A 17,709-nucleotide genomic window follows, 5' to 3' on the forward strand; every position below is an offset into this window, starting at 1 on the left:
GTTTGAAATTTATTCTTCTGATGGTGTGACAATTCTTAATACTTTCTGGCTTCTGACAAATACAGCCAATTTCAGTTAAATTTATGAGGAGACTTCAAGAATCCTGTCGGAAGTGTTGCCTTTTTTCCTTGAGCGGTAGTATTCAATTAGCAACTGTTCTACCTTATGCTGCTTCTAGTTGTCGAGAGCCCATTTTCCAATCATATGCCGCCTTTTATTATTCCTTGATCAAGTTTGGGTCATCCTGGTGGACGTTTGAATGTAACTCTTTAGGTGCTGTTTTTTCCGTCTTTTTAAGTCGGTTGTTGATGGTTGGGTTTGTTCGTTGTATTTTCTTATACATTTGGTGAATCATGTTCTTCTTTTAATATATTTTTCATATTATAGTGTAATTCCATGGGTGTTTTCAAATTGATTCTGAATTATGTCCAAGAACTCTCGTATTTGGTCGAGGTTAGCTGCATCAGCTAGAGACCCGATACGACTGTACGAGAAATTAATAAAGGATTAGTATGAAATTACCCATTGCATGACATCGTTTTAACCAATGACTTAATATAACAATTAAAAGCTGATCGAGAACAAATACGACTGTAGGAAGACTAATACAGAATCAGTATGAACTAATTGGGTAAGATTAATTCAAGGAATAGCAAATATTCTTAAAAATTGAAAATGTACGATGAATTGCTTTTCTATTCAACGATGAATATCCCTTTAACTAAGTCCTACACGAGCTGTCGCCAATCAAAATGACTTAAAATACACTATAAATTGTCCATCTAATACAATATCATGTGTCTGAGATTTTGTCCTTAATGCAGATCCTAATTTTAATTGTATTAATGACCAGTTTTTAGACACATGAAATTTATAACAATTTATAATGTATTTTAAGTAATTGACTAATATTTTTTTTATGTTATACAGATTTCGTTAAAGTAATTCTTGAAAGATTAAACATTTCTTCTTAGGTAGGGTATTTGCTCATTGTTGAATGCGTACGATGACCTACAGTTGCTTATGTATATATCATTTTGGTCTCTCCTGGACATTTGTCTCATTGGAAACATACCATATCTTCTTAATGTTAAACGTTAATTTATTCTTATTTAAAATAGATAAAAGTTCTTATCTGGAATTTAGAATATTTTAAAAGCATATTTGTTTTTCATTGTCCACATTTATATAGCGGGTTCAAATGCTAGCATTCGGATGTAGATTTTAACATAATTGTTCTCCTAATACTTTTATTAATCCTACTTACAGTACATTTCGATATGCCTGCACAAACATTGTGTGCTAACTCTATCTATATTCTTCAATGTTCTGGTTATTATGAAATTTTATTGACTTATATTTTGAAAGTATATATGCAGGAAAATGATTTTTTTCAATTATTTATGAAAATAAGAATATGTGGTGTGATATGTACATTTTGAGTTATATACAAAAACTAGGTTGGCCTGTATGCAATACAGACATAAACATGTACATATTGGTTAAACAGAATCCTAACAAACAGTATGTTTAAACAGACCTTACCAATGCATTAAAACCAACACTAAATAAAGTATACTTCCATATCGATATATCTTATATTTTATAAAAACAAACCTTGGGAATTGCTTGGACAATTTTTTGTTAAAATAACAAAATCAAATATCAATAATTCTACTTTGTTACTTAAAAGGGTGAATTATTGCAACAATGTCAAGCGTCTCTCAAGAACGAGTTAAGTTGCGTATGAGAAATTAAACTTCAAATTAGAACAAATTCTGTTAAAAAGTGTCAGTTTCTAGTTAATTGTATGTATCCTTGATCAAACTTTTATTCTTGGAACATATTAATTGATTCCACATATTAATGAATTTGAGAAATTTCAGTCAATATACTTTGGCAATATATATTGACTAAATCGCGCTAATAGTGTATTCAAATATTAACCACTGGTTGTGCAGGTAAAAAAGTTATTTTAATCACCTTCGTTCTAGATTTTGAACAGATTTTAAAATAATAATGTTTTTAGATTTTTAGTTTGTTAAATCTTTAGCAAGAAAAACGTGTATTCATCTAAATCATTTCAAAATACGTGGTAACTTAAATTAGTATTCATCTTTCATATTTTTATACGTGGATTTATAGTTAAATTTGTTTACAGAAAATCTTTCAAATGATTAACCTAGTTGATGTTACTCTGCATTAGTTTCATGAGAGGCAATCAATTTTCTCTGTACTTTGCAGAACTGTTATTAACAACAAAAATGTCGAAAATGGTGATTTCTCTTCTCCTTGCTGGTTTGGTTGGTAAGTATGTTATTTTAGAACATAGTCGTTACTTGTTTTGTTAAGGTTTCATTGCGCTAAACATGCCTTTATATGTTTGTTTTTCTTTAGCATGTCATTTTGGTGTGCCATATCATTGACCTTTACAAGAAAAACCTCCTTATTGTTAAATAGAGCAGTCTTGATCACGATAGAAAATAATGATTTTGTTCAAATACATTTTTTAAGTGAAAATCATTAATTGAATATTCCTTTTGTGTACATCTGAAGGCCTAAAAACATTGTGGTCTCTGGGGGTTCGTATGATATCATTCATTGCTGATCACAGAATTGTTAAAGATTATTTTTCTCATTCGTTTTCGATCCCTTTTTGGTACAATATAGTAGCTCCCCCTGTATTAACACATCTTTAATTATTTACACTTTTTAAATCATTTAGCGTTTTAGTTTTGTAATCCATTTTAAAATGGTGTTATTACAACTATCGATCTAAACATACTTCCAAAATGAATCGCGATATGTCACGTACGCATGCGTTTTATTTGCTTATCTTAATTATCCAAATAGTCAGTATTGAGAATCAAACAGAATCGATCGTGATCAAAATACATTTGTACATCGATTCAAATGAAAATGAAAATTCTACGAAAATTGATTGCATCAACGTTTTAAATCGCAACTATAGAAATAGCAGTGAAAAACTTCAATAGAGACAATAGAATATTTCCAATAAACACTCATCTACTGTGGCAGTATCTTAACTCGGATAGGCTTGTGCTCGATATATCTTAACACGTAGTGGAATTAAACTGGGTTTATTTTTTTATATCCCATCGAATAAGAAAAGGTACGTGGAAGAACGTACAAATAAAAATTTAAATCAGTACTGATATAACACCTTACTCCTAAAATATATTTGGTGCGAAAAATGTCCATTTAGCCAGAAAGGACTAATAGTTTTAAAGGATAATTTAGGTTTTATTTTAATAATATAACCGTAAAACCTTGATGTCAAATCAGGTTGAATCATAGATTTTCAAAAGTAAATACTATTTGTGACCAATTTGTGTTTTTTCGTCAATCATCTCATCTTCATTTCAATATTGAACTTCAATCAATCGATTCATTTACTTGCAAATTTTGATACCAAATGTGTCCTTTAGAACTGATATGACAATATAATTGCAAGATCGTATGATTGAATTTTTACAAAATATCCATTTTTTATCTGAATGAACAAAATTTATTTATATCTTCATTTATATATGTATATTTACTTACGATATATTGAAATATGAATAAACTGCACAGATATACGATCTCCAAATCATTATGTACTATTTTACAAAATAAACTGTTCATTACCTTGATTTGTCTCTTCTTTATCGATTTACGAGATTTTATCATCAGTGTTTAACACTATGGCATTAATTTAGAAACCTAAAAGTAAAGGTATCGACAGTCTTTCGAAAGCTAAAGTTTTAAAGCAAGATTTGACCCAAGCTTTTATCTAAATTTGGTATGTAGGAGAACAATTATGTTATAATCTTCTTTGTAATGCTGGTATTTGAACCATTTTTGTTTAAAGTATGTTGATAATGAAAAACATATATGCTGCAACGATATTCTATTTTCGAGATTCATAACGAGTTTTCTCTTCTTTTTTTTAGATAAGAATCAATTAAAGTATAAAAGTTAGAAGATTTTGAATGATTGCAAGTTTGTAATTATGATTTGATTTAAATTGACGCTAAAACTTTTGACGCACCCGGTCTCGCTGCTGATTTTGTTTGTTACGTTGGTCAGTCTCTTCACAATCGATTTGGTAGATTTGAAGATCGGTAAACTACTTAAGGGAGAGGCGAAAGATACCGATGGGACATTCAGACTCATAAGTAGAAAATAAACTGACAACATCATGGCTAAAAAACAAAAAGACAAACAAACAACAGTACACAAAACAACATAGAAAACCAAAGACTGAGCAACACAAACCCCACCAAAACTGGGGGGTGATCTCAGGTGCTCTGGAAGGGTAAGCAGATCCTGCTCCACATGTGGCATCCATCGTGTTGTTCATGTAAGTAAAAACCCGGTGATATGTCTAATTAGGAAGGTCACATTCGGGGGAAGGTGACGAGATTGTAGTTACGACAATTGGAACATATCGGTCGTCATCTGTGAAACAGATATTCCATAACGGTCAACCAAGTGATGGCATCCGTAAAACTTAAAAAGGGATGATTTCAACTTCGTCTCTTGGAACTCTTGGTTTAATAGCTTCCTTGTGAGCAGAAACCCTCTATCAATGAAATATTGATAGGAAACACAAGCCCAGGAATATTGTATCAACTGAGAGGTTCATACTCCGTATGTGTGCGCTGCGCTGCTGGAATGTTGCTACATAGAAATGGAAAGTTCACAATTGTGAAGCTGAAATCATCTCTTTTGACGTAAAGTTTTTTTTCAACCGACCCTCATTGTCAATTTCTAGATGTAAGTCAAGATATGAGGCAGACTTAACTGTATCAGTTGTATCCTTTATTTCAAGTTCGATTGGATAGATGAGTTCAACATAGTCACCAAATTTTGAAGAATTTACAAACCTATGTAAAGCTGAAGTTTTACAGAAAGATTTGGCACAACTTTATATTTGAATTTTTATTATAGAAGCTCGAAAATCAATTTATCCTTCTACTGTTCTGTTTAAAACGACAATCATGAGTCTTATGTGAACAAAACGCGCCTCCGGCGTACTTTATAAATGCCTTTGTATTTTATATGAGTTTTTTATAACCTTATTCGCCATCTGGTATAAGGTACTGGAATCCGTGGAGTGGCATTGTCGTCGCTATCGCAATAGTTTTACGAGTTCGAATTCAAGTGATGGAACGATATAAATTTGCAAGTGAAAAAATGCAATTCATGTTTTGCAAATTTTAAAATAAAGTATTTAAAGATCAACGAACACCAAGAAGACAGTGTGAATGATATTCATTAATTCTGATCTTCTTATAGTTATCCCAACTGCTGAGGCAGGACATGGTTGCCCAAATGATTGGAAGTGTGCACAGTAATTTTGTAGACTGTCATGTTATGGAGGTTATTGTAAATGGTGGACTGTATGCACATGTTCAATGTGTTATAAACCAGAAGGTAGACGTTCAGTCGAAAATGAAGTTGAACTTGGTATGTAATCACTTAAGTTATAAATACTGTAGTTATACAGTCTTGGGGCGAAGTACATATACATACTTTAAATATATATTTGTTCTTATATTTATATCCACGCTTCTACAGATTAGACCAAGAAGGCGTTTCTGTGATTTTACAATAGAAATACCAATTCATATGCATGAACGTCAGATAATTAAGAAATTGTTATTATTTCATAATTTTTTATATGTATGAGTTTAGATTATAAAGAAAATTGCAGAACAGTATGAAAATAATGTACAGCAGATATAACGTAGCATTCTAAATATAAGATGCAACTGAGAGTTGGTGAAAATTTAACAAATCAACATGAAATTTGAAACAGAAAGGTGCCACAACAAGTGAACTGAAGAAGTAAACGTGGTGCCTTGTTCATCATGGAAACTCGGATTAAGGTCTTGTTTAGTCTTGTGTTTGTCTGACCATTATCATCTAAGATGTTAAGCTAACCGTATTCACTGCAGAAAACTTAGCTAGGTTTAAAGTTAGTCACAAACGGTATCAGAACATCCCCTTTTTAAATAATAATAAATATGATTCGATCATAAAAAAACAAACGTATAAATTCAGACGGTGAATACATGATCGATTTAAAAACTTAGGGATTTAGTATAGAGGTATACCAGATCCGATTACAATAGTTTCGAGCATAAAGTTTATGATAGTCAAAATAAATGCCAATATACAAATGACTCAATCTAATCTATTTTCAGCTGAGCTTAAAGACAATTAACAACAGACAGATTGACAGTAATAAAAAGTTATGCTAAATCTATTTGTATTGTTTGTCTTAATTCATACAATGAAATGGAAACGATACAAAACCCACATGGAATACGGAAAAAACACATACTGCTTCAACCCTCCAAAATGTTTGGTTACATGGAATATAATTTCTTTTATTTAAGTTAATATTGCGTTCCAAAAAAAAAACATTTCCTTCCTTCGTAACAGCTACGTCATCATTCAAAAATTTAGCGACTAGGTTTTGAAATATTTTTTGTACCTATATAAAAAATGAATTACTAAAATTTGCATTTTACCTTTTTCCTATCTCTGCGGTTGTTTAACCTTGATTGAACAAAAAAAGCAAGAAAGTATTTAGTCTCACAGTTAATATGCTCGAATAAGACCCTTTCGAACCGCAGAAATGATTTCTTGATTTAAAATTTAGTGTCTGCTTGTCTGTCAATTTTTTCTCCACATATCAAAAAAAGGATATACGCAATATATGTCAATAGGACAGAAACAAAACGACAGACTTCTACATGACAGAAAAAATTACCACCTACATCGATATTTAATTCTTACCCGTTTTCAGATATCTTCTAGAAATGACCAACAATTTTATTTTGCTTCTTTGAAGTAAGGCCATAATGCTTTACGCCTGTCGTTTATTTCTTTCGGATATTGTTCACTTATCCCGTACTTTGTTTTCTTTTTAACTCCTTGGCTGATTTTCTAACTATTTCGCGATCCTTGAAGTTTTCAAATCTACAAACAATCGGTCTCAATTTTTTGTCGGATTTACCGAAGCTCTGAGCACATTCGAATTCAACTGGATTTTCCATTCTTAATCTGGTTTTCATTAAGTTTATAAACATTTGTTCAGATTCCTCACTTTCTTCGTCAGGGTTTGTTAGTGGTATTCTAGAAAATACAAGTTTTCCCGCATTGATCGGGTTTGTAAATCAATGTGACGTTCTTTAAGATCTTCTAGAAACCATGTGCTTTCCTAACGGTTTCATACACCTGTTCAAAATTTTATTGGGTCAAAAGGTCAATGATTAAAAATCGATTCAAGAAAAACAAGTCAAACCCGGTGAGTAGAATGATGTTGATCCGTAAACATGTGACACCAACTTAGAAATATATTAACTATGTTTAGGAATGAAATAATGTTAGAAATTGTAAAATTAACATTTATATTTATTTGCTGAACTTTTTATTCCCTGGAAGTTCAGTAACTAATCACAGGGGTATCCAGACTAACGCTGTAATCTGGATAAAATGTAAAACAGCAGTTGTGCAATAAAGTTTTGTTTAATTGTAAAAAAAAAAAAAAAAAAAGAAAAGATCTTCTAGATTCGAGCATAAATTTGTTATATTGGAACATACATCTATATAGCATTGTTGGAATTCTTTGATATCACTCAGAATAGGTATCACTCAAAAATAGATAACCTTAGCTTATTTGGCAAAACTTTAAGGAATGTTGGGTCCTCAATGCTCTTCAACTTCGTACTTTGTTTAGCCTTATTCATTTTTCTGATTCGAGCGTCACTGATGACTCTTTTTTAAACGAAATGCGCGTCTGGCGTACAAAATTCAATCCTGGTGTCTATGATGAGATTATTACTAACTGTATCTTGTTCTTGTTTACTGCTTTCATATTTTGTATTTCAAAATTCTAAACTCTGTTCGATTTCGACAACTATTTGTAACATTGTCAACGTTTGACACCAGTGTATTCAGTGTTGAATGAAACTAGTCAATTTTATCGCAGAGCAAATTAAGAAAGCTCAACTTTTAAAACATTTTGTCGACATTCTGCACTATGCTATAGATTTTGTTTGTTTCTGACGCGTGATCCATCTTAGACTTCTTTACTGATTGTTTGTACGGATGTGTCAGTCCTTGTTGGGTACACGAATACAGACCTGCCATGGGAGATGTTTGCCTCAAATTCAGATTTTGCATAATTCGCATATTTTAGAAATATTATATTTGGTACTGGTAAAACAGGAGAGTCACAACTTGGTATATTAATGTTCATTTTAACCGCTTCAACATTGTTTTTATTAGCTGCTCCATTATAACAGGTATCATTGTGTACATGTGTGTTATCTTTATCAACAGTGTGTGTAGTGTTCTGTTTTATTTGACTAGGTTTCTCACCGCTTGAATTTTGTCCTTTTAATTCTTCCTTTTTCTTCAATCAGACTTTTTTTAATTCATCAATTACAATATACAAAATTCATTGTCAGTTCACAAATATTTTTACAAATAGTGTCCAAATTCACATTATTTTTATTAAAACATTTTACAACTGAAATAAAACATATTCATTGATATCTGTGTTGTCGACAATTTTTTGGCCGTATTATGCTAATCTTTTCTTATTTTCCTTGCCACCTTGGAGGTTTTATGGTTTAATGTTTCATGTTTGCCTAAAGCTTGGAAGGTCGAGTGTTCTGACCGGAGCCTTACAAATTGTTGTTTGCTGTTTTATAAGAACTTCTAATAAAATCTCAAACAAGTTGAGATGTTGGCCTTAGAATGTCCACGAATGTATTTATTGGATCAAGTTTTTGAAATTACGGCGCATTGTTTCTTAGATTAGCCAAAAACAGATATTTCTGTATATACCTACCAACGTACCAAGGGGGCGAGCATTAAGTCTAAATAATTTCAATTAAGAGCATATATAAAAGACATAATTGCAATCTAAATCTTCCTCAGGCTGACTATTAGTGTATATAGAGAGAAAGTTCAGACGCGGAATCAAATTTAAAACATTGATTTACAGTAATTTCAACTTCTCATGTTTATCTGAAACAAACTGTTTATTTTTCTGCAAGTACCAGGATATCAAGAAGAATTATTTTCAAATGTCCTACTAGTTGCCTTCAAAGTTGACTGAAAGTTATTCAACAACCAAATTTCAGAGTTTGATGTAAAAATTGTTCTAATAAGAGTGTGAAATAATAAACATGTTAGACTACAGGCTACAATATAAAAAATGAAACACAGATTTCTTGATTGTAATAATGATAATAATGCAATACTCTTTTTAGACAGCCCTTATACATTAACTTGTTTTCGTCCTCAATAAGATTCTTATTGCACATACACCAATCAATCGATCTTATTTTTCTGTGTGTTTTAGCTGACATCTGCAAAAAGCTTTTAAATGTATGTAACCTTGATTAAAGTTTTATTTTGGGAAGATATTATTTAAGACCACATGTTCCATTGCAGAAGTTTAATCAATACACTTTGGCAATATATATTGCAAAACAATACTAATTATGTATATAGATATCAACTATAGATAGTGAAGGTAGGTCAAACATTTGCGTTCACTTCTTTTCTGAATATTGTTTAAGTTTTGATTGAAAAATTTATATTTTTTTTTATGATTAATACGATTAACAGAATATTCCGTTATTTGAATTAATATAAAACCCATGTTTATGTATATTACATTTATTGATCATATCTTTATTCGTTGCTTTACTATTTAGAAAAATAGATCCAATTCTAATAATTTTTCAGAAATGTAAAATCTAGTTGACATTAATTTACCTCAATTACACGTAAAGTTACTTCCTTCATATGCATTTTGTAGTTGTACTTTTCCTAAAGAAATGTCGAAATTTGTGATTTTTCTTCTTCTTGCTGGTCTTCTTGGTACGTATATCATTTTAAATCTACGATTATTACTTATTTTTTTAACTTAAATTGTTATACCTTATTCACGACAGACAATTTAAAATAAAAATAGTGTTTTCAGATCAAAGTGAAAATAAAACCATAAAACATAGAAGCAGCAGATACATTGAAAAACAGAATATTCCAAATATAACACAGAAAACAAAGAGAATTATAACACGAACTCATTTAAAAAAAAGTTCACGTTCCTAATGTTGTTAGACGTAGCGTTGCTCATATAACATAAAAAATGCAAGAAAGGAATAGTGCTGCTAAAAAGAATCAATTTATAAGCAAACGCTAGGTATAAATTGGTTTATTGGAGCATAATAAAGGAGAGAGATATTAAAAGAAAATGCTATCGTGATAAAAAAATTTTATCGTTGGTTTTTTTTCCAATAAAAAAAAATCTAATATCATCATCAATGGACAAGATGTCATATCAATAATCTTTAATGTATCTATTTCATTTAAAGTTATTCAGAATGCCGAGTCCAGACTTTGTAGGCGGTATCGTTTTGTGTGTTCAAGGTATTGTAGTTGGCGTTGTTGTAGATATAGGATTGTAACTGTATTGTATCGTTGTAATTATGGTAGACGATCCATCGAGAATGACGTTGAACTTGGTATGTTTTCTCCTAGATTACAAATTATATTGGTGTTATCATGGCATGGAACAAAGTTCTTTTCATTATAACTAGATTTCATTAAATCTATATTGACACTTTCGCAAATAATAAACAATAGGGTTGCAATGTGATTTTACCGTAAAGAAAAATCATTGAAACATTTCAATTCTAATTTTATACAGTTTTCAAATGACTATTAATTTGGCATAAGTTGAGCAGCTCGTGATGGCGTCCGTTAAACTTTTGTGATTTGTGATTCCCTTTAAGTTTTTGAAAGGTGAATGCACGGACCATCAAAGTTACCAATTCAAAAATATACTTAAGAAAGCGTAGGATTTAGGTAATATCCTTTGACTTTGCACTAATAAAAAGAAAGTGTATAACTTTTTTTTAAAATGTCAATCTACAAAATAACTTTTATCTTTGATATTTTTCAGCTAAGCTCAAAGGCAACTAGATGACTAAGACCAAATTCAGCAGACAACAGATCAATCTTCGTGTAATAAAACAATATATTGAAACTAATTTTATTGTTGGTGTTTATTTTCATAAATTAAAAGATGAGACACAGAGCCCTCAAGCGTGACTCGAACAAAACATTAATCATTTTTTATTTAAAAAATTATATATTGCAACGAATCATTATTTTGTTCATTGTTAATAAATATTTCGTTCCCAAATATTATAAATTCTTTCCTAAGGGATATTATTTCATTTTCTCGAAATTTGGCTTGTTCGCCTGGAACACATATTTGTTAATCCATTTCTGCGTTCTTTCACAACATTTTCCGAATTTGAAATTATTATTACCAAATGTGCAGTCTTAGTATTTCGAATAATTATTCTGGGTTCATGACATAATATTCTCAGTGCTGTTAGTGGATATTTAAATTGAAGCTTGCAAAATTGAAAATATTTCTCCAAGAGACCAGCTTATCCTAGTAATCAGCTCGTTAAATCCTTTCAATGTGGTCTGAATAGGCCCTTTTGAAGCACTCAAATGATTTTTACATTTGACAATTTCCGGATGTTTGACTTGAATATTTTATTCAGACCTAAAGCATAATCAATTGTTTTCTCTTTTTTTATATTGATTTTACAAAAGAAAAAAACATGACCGGTTTTGGTTCTTGATTCTAGCCAGTTTTCAAATGTTTCTCCAAAAATAAGGTCTTCATACTTGGAGTTCTTGGAGTTTCCGATCCTATACTATGGTTCTTGACAAAGTAACACTTAAAAATCTTTAAATTAATGGATTTCGTTTTGTGGAAACGACAATTTTTATAAATAAATTCTAGGTACAGAAAAAAAATATAAACAAAATACCAAACTACAATGTAATCCCAAAAAGGGAAAGACTTTATCAACAAACGGAATGACTGATAAACTGTCATATTCCTGACTTGGTACAGGCATTTTCCCATATGTTGGGTTATACCTAGTTGAATAGATAGCTAAACCTCAAACTTGTATGACAGTTGTTAAAAGTTTAGAGATAAAAAGACTCATGCATCAAATGCTGTAATATTATAATTTATAACACTCTGAAAGCCGAGCAGATTTTTTTCCTGTGGTATTTCTTTCATGATACCACTTCTGTCACAGCAACTACAAAAGGCAGCAACCAAATGTTTAATAGATATTTTGATTTAAATAATGTGCTGAGTGAGGCTTGGATATAAAAATGACAAGATTCAGACATCTGTGAAAAAGATTTCAACTATACCAAAATATACCAGGACTAATTACGGAACACGACTTGTTATATTTGTTTTTTATTTTTCAATGATAAAAGGTGAACTTTTCTGTCATTGATTCCAGCACACAATTCCTAAGCTAAATAAACCCCTAATACAGCTTTGGCCCCAATTAATAAGTTCAATGTTTCAAGATATAAAAAGTTTTAAGTTGATGAAAAGACATGTGAGAAAGATAAATAAAACTATTTAAGCCAAAGTTTTCTTTTAAAAAGTTGATTTTTACATCCCGAATAGGCAAAAAAATCGATTTTTGTGAATTGACAGAATTGCCCAGATTTCAGTCAAATTTAGGCCTAGGAAACATGATAGAGCACAGGCTTCGAAAAGCTAAACATTCAAATTAATTAAGTAAAATTTTATAACAAACATGTTAGTTCATTTAGCCATATGATACATCAAATTTAACAAAAACGATGAATATATTTTATATACTTTTATTGAATAACTAAATTCTATTATAAAACACATGTACATAGACGTTCTTTTAAAAGAAAATACTTTATTCTATCAAAATATTCAGAAATGTACTGCTATTGAATTATTCACTTTCAGAACTCTAATTCGCCTAGACAGCTTTTCAGTATGCAGTGACCTTAATCATGACCCCTCGATAAAAATAAGGCAATCGCTTACAGGATTATATGGATTTGAAATTAAACCAAAAAAAAATAAACTTTTTATTAGAGAAGGTAAAAATTACCAAGTTGGTATATTTGAATTGTTTACACCTGATTCTATGGCCTGTAAAAGTTTAATGAATTTGCATTATTTAGGATTTTTTGCGGCTTATAAAAGTGTTTATACTCAAATTATAGTATGAAGCTTCGAAATATTTGTAAACTTGTAAATTAAAGAAAAGTTTTTAAAAAACTCGGTAGATTACGGTAGGTGCAAATATGTTTGCATCTTTAATATGCATAAGAATAAGTTCGTCCAAAAAAATCCATAGAAAGAAAAAATATTAATATTTTTAAAGCTTATATTTCCATCTCTGCCCCAAGCAACAGCTTTTTTTTAGAGAAAAAAAAAAAAATAAAAAAAAAGGGGAAAAAAAGTAGACCGGGTACACTTTTAACGATCAGACGTGTTGGTGTTGACTATTTTATCTTTAAAACGTATAAAGCAAATATACTTGACAAATTCCTTTAGCTAAATTCGTTTGATAATTTTGCAATGTAATCACATGTAATCAGTATAAATCATGCAGCTTTTAGACAATTAATTTTTAATACCCAAGCTCACCCATTGTTAGTCCAAAAAATTGAAGAAGGGATTAATATCTGTAAAAACATAGGTATGTGTCAATTAGGTTTATTTCCGATTGTCTCACTTTTAAAAATATTAAGTGATCATGAGAAATCATGTAATCTCTTCAGGCATACATGTAACTTAATTGCGAATATTGCAGAATGGATAACATTCTCTTTCCTATCTAAGATGAATTCATACACCATTGTCATCAGCAATTGTACGTCGAATTAAGAAAATGAAAGCAACGTATATGATGGAATTATTCTGGAAATACCAGAATGGAGAAGTTGACATAATTCAATTTCTTAAAGCAGTGGGCTTCAATTATTCATCTAGTAAAATCATTACTTTTATTCTGAGTTCAGATTTTCTTTATTTTCAGGACTTAGTGCATAGTTAAACGGGCGTATTATCCCCGGAACCAACTTCTCCCTCTTCATTGGTGAGCTTTGGACTTAGACAAACTGAAGGGAATACTTGTAAATAGTTGAATAAAGTGCAATTTACCTGTGTTTACCTGTAAAATGAAAATAATCAAAAGCTTCGCGACGCGCAAATGTAATGGTAATTGGCTCAAATTTAATGCGCCAGATTGTTCCAAATTATTTTATGGTGTAAAATTTTCTTAAATAAACATGATAGTTATTGTGTATTTTGCTAAATAACATTAGCTATTGCATGTTCAAACTATTCTTTAAAAAAAAACCTTGACCAAATTACCATTCCGGGAAGATATTGTTTGATTCTGTATATATTATTGAATTACAGAAATTTAAATCAATATACTTAGGTATTATATATATACAACAAAAATAGAAATATAGAGAGATAAAAACTACAGGTTTAATTTTGGCAGGTAAATACATTTTTTTTTAATCAGTACTGCTTTTTAATTGACATCTAAGTTGTGGTTTATCTTGTCTTTCTTTCAAATTTTATTCACTTGATAAGACTTACCAAATAATTTTTAAGTGCTTGAAAATACATACGAACTATATATTGAGACTACGTTTCGTTCATCTCTTATGTCATTACACGTTGTTCAACGATACAAAAATGAATCACATTATGTTTGCTATTCTTCAAACATGCATGTTAAAGCTGTTTGAAATTATTTTGCCAAAAAGTTACTGATTTTGTATTTACTGTTTTATAGTGCTGTTATTAAAAAAGGGATAAAAATGTTGTTGATTTTTCTTCTTCTTGCTGGTCTTATGGGTAAGTATATTTTATTTTTCAATACACATTTTGTTTCAAATGATTTACTTAATTTTATAATAAACAAATTTCAATACAACAATATCCATTCATTTAAAAAACTAATTAAAATCAGTGAATATATTTCAAATTATATTATGACATAGTAAAATGTAAAAAGATTTATATTGTCTTAAATTGGGAAGACATGTACAGTGTGTTTATAAACGCATCATAGGTATGCCGTGGAGGTTCCAGGGGGCGTTGAAGGGAGTTTGAACCCTCCTTGTTTGACAACTAATGTTTTTGTATGGAGACATATGGTTGGATCCCTCCTCTTTATATGACTTGCATGTGTTGAAACTCCCTTTCAAAAATAGTTAGATCTCGCCTGGATAAGTATATATGATATTCAGTAAACTGATTTTTTTTTAAAGTTGTTCCTGATCCTGTTAACGGTTATTGTTATTGGAGGTGTACAAGGTATTGTACTCGAAGAAGATGTTGTAGATATCAGGAAATATGTAATGCACGTACGCGCTTAACTGAAAACGAAGTGGAACTAGGTAGGGTGAGGGTTGAGTTCTCACAAAACATTTTTAGCCCCGCCGTATTTTTGCGCCTGTCCCAAGTCAGGAGCCTCTGGCCTTTGTTAGTCTTGTATGCATTTTTAATTTTAGTTCATTTATATGTTTTGGAGTTTAGTATGACGTCCATTTTCACTGAACTAGTACACATTTTTATTTAGGGGCCAGCTGAAGCCCGCCTCCGGGAGCGGGATTTTCTTGCTGTGTTGAAGACCCATTGGGGGCCTTCGGCTGTTTTCTGCTCTTTGGTCGGGTTGTTGTCTCTTTGACATATTCCCCATTTCCATTCTCAATTTTTATGTAACAATATATAACAAAATCTGTAGTGATCCAGGTATGGAGTTTTTTCAATATATTAAAAATTAAAAAAAAAATTTAATGTATTCATTCGTACGTTTTTTGCAGATTAGAATAATTATGTAATGTGTTTACGACGATAGACAACATTAAGACATTAAAACTTACAAATTTGTATCAGTTTTTATATGATTAATGATAAGTCGAACTATTTTTCTATATGTTTAAATTTTGTATAACAAAAACGTTTAGATAACGAAAATGACAGAGCAATGGAAATTAGTTCCAACAAGCATACATGTCTCAGTGTCAGTCTAAAAATTATATTCAATTCAAATTTAACAAAATCTGTAAATATGATAAAAATCTCGAACGTTCATTAAGAAAAAATTGCTAGAACTCAAGGATTAAGTCAGACCAAATGTGTATTTAGGTAAAACATGCGGCTTTGTATTGAAACAGTCCTGACCGTGAGAAGGATATATGTATATCATAAATAATAACATTAACGGTATCAATTTTTCTGTACAAAAAAAAACCAACTAGAAAATAAAAGAAGAGTTAATCCATATTATTGAAAAGTTACTTATCATAAAAATTATGAAAGTAGAAATACGAATCTTTGACTTCTTTGTATTGCAGTGAATAAAACACTCCTCGACAAACAATGTAGATGTTAATCTTAATATAAGTCTTTTTCGTGTTTTTACAGCTAAACTGAAAGACAAGCTAATTCATGAAACCTACTAAGCAGATAGCAAACTGATGTTTTCAGATAATAAACAAGAGCCTCATGAGAGCCTGATATCGCTCACCTGTAATTTCAGTTTCAGGCATTTGACTTATTTGTCAATGTTTGTAGATCTTACTTTGCTGAACAATTTTGTCATTTACACTTTCTCTCTTTCTATAATAATATTAAAGATAATACATAACCCAAAACTGTAAAATTTCCTAAGAATTAACTATTTCTGGACAGTTACCCAACAATAAGTTGTTCTTTTGGTCTGAAGATAACTTGACAGGTAGATCTAAACCTGTTTAACACTTTCACCTATGTCAGTTTTGCTCTTACTGATTTAGTTTTTGAGATGAAAGCCAAAAAATTCATTTGACCCCTATGTTCTATTTTTAGAAACTGCCGCCATGTTTTTAAATGGATTAAATCCTTGAATACAATCTATAAACAAGATACCCTAAGGAACATTCAATTAAAGTTTAGAAGTATTTGGTCAAGTAGTTTCAGAGAAGAAGATTTTTGATAAAATAATTAGGCTTCCACAAAAAATGTAAAAAAAAAGGGCAATTACTCCTTAAGGGGTCAATTGAATATTTTGATCCTGTTGACTTATTTGTAGATCTTACTTAGCTGAACATTTATTGCAATTTATACTTTCTCTCTATCTATTATAATATTAAAGAAAATAACCAAAAACAGTTAGATTTAATAACAATAAACTATTTCCAAAAGTAACCCAACAATGGGGTGTCGAACTTGTCTGAAAATTTCATAACAGATAGATCATGACCCATTTATCACTTTAACTCCTTTCACGTTTTCTCTAACTGCTGTAGTTTTTGAGATATAAACCAAAAACATCATTTGTCCCCTATGTTCTATTTTTAGCCATGGCGGCCATGTTTGTTGATGGTTCAAAACTTCGTATACAATTTATAAACCAGTTACACTAGGAATATTCAGTTAAAGTTTAGAAGTATTTGGCCCAGAAGTTTCAGAGAAGAAGGTTTTTGAAAAAGTAATAGACGCACGAAAAAATGTAAAAAATAAACGTTTCAAGAGCAATAACTCGTTAAGGCGTCAATTGACTATTTTGATCATTTAACTTATTTGTAGATCCTACTTAGCTGAACATTTTTGCCATTTACACCTTCTCTTTATCTATTATAATATTAAAGATACATGTAATAACCAAAGACGGTAAAATTTCATAAAAAAAAACTTTTTCGGACAGTAACCCTACAATGGGTGGTCCAATTGGTCTGAAAATTTCATAGCAGATAGATCTTGACTTATTCATCACTTTAACTCCA

General features: G+C 30.5%; 2 long non-coding RNA genes across 2 annotated transcripts; both read left to right on the top strand.

The window, feature by feature from the left end:
• The first annotated feature begins 1,907 nt into the window (after positions 1-1,907).
• LOC127728167 (uncharacterized) lies at positions 1,908-5,510 on the top strand. Its single transcript, XR_007994001.1, has 3 exons — positions 1,908-1,961; positions 2,245-2,307; positions 5,305-5,510. It is a non-coding gene; the product is annotated as an uncharacterized LOC127728167 (long non-coding RNA).
• A 3,942-nt stretch (positions 5,511-9,452) lies between these two features.
• On the top strand, positions 9,453-11,090 carry LOC127728163 (uncharacterized). Its single transcript, XR_007993996.1, has 4 exons — positions 9,453-9,565; positions 9,854-9,915; positions 10,413-10,562; positions 11,003-11,090. It is a non-coding gene; the product is annotated as an uncharacterized LOC127728163 (long non-coding RNA).
• Positions 11,091-17,709: the final 6,619 nt, after the last annotated feature.

The sequence above is a fragment of the Mytilus californianus genome, unplaced genomic scaffold (assembly GCF_021869535.1).
Source record: "Mytilus californianus isolate M0D057914Y unplaced genomic scaffold, xbMytCali1.0.p SCAF_2, whole genome shotgun sequence".
Taxonomy (NCBI): Eukaryota; Metazoa; Mollusca; class Bivalvia; order Mytilida; family Mytilidae; genus Mytilus; species Mytilus californianus.